At 39.0% G+C, this 200-nt stretch overlaps 1 long non-coding RNA gene across 3 annotated transcripts in view; it reads left to right on the top strand.

The window, feature by feature from the left end:
- The window catches only part of LOC106896110, a 41,007-nt gene that overhangs the window by 1,495 nt on the left and 39,312 nt on the right, over positions 1-200 (top strand). Inside the window, exon 1 of one of the 3 annotated variants that reach the window (XR_001413581.1) lies at positions 1-35. The exons of the other annotated variants lie outside the window; for them this stretch is intronic. This is a non-coding gene — a long non-coding RNA (uncharacterized LOC106896110). The remainder of the gene's footprint in view (positions 36-200) is intronic. 3 annotated transcript variants of the gene reach the window in all.

The raw sequence follows: 200 nt of genomic DNA, 5'->3' as shown, positions 1-200 counted from the left end.
CTCTCCGCTTTGCCCGAATCCCGTCTAATTGAGAGGTATAGGCTAATGATCTGAAACTCTTTTATGGCGTTTGGGTCAGTGTGATAAATAATGTGATAAATAATGTAGGATGAAATTAGTAGGCCAGATACCGCTCCTGAAAACTTTACCGAGGCTTAAATATCCCATTACGTGACTTTCATTTGTTTTAATTTTGCCGT

This window comes from Calidris pugnax, unplaced genomic scaffold, assembly GCF_001431845.1.
Source record: "Calidris pugnax isolate Ruff unplaced genomic scaffold, ASM143184v1 scaffold277, whole genome shotgun sequence".
Taxonomy (NCBI): domain Eukaryota; kingdom Metazoa; phylum Chordata; class Aves; order Charadriiformes; family Scolopacidae; genus Calidris; species Calidris pugnax.
This window is presented reverse-complemented; position numbering and strand designations above follow the sequence as displayed.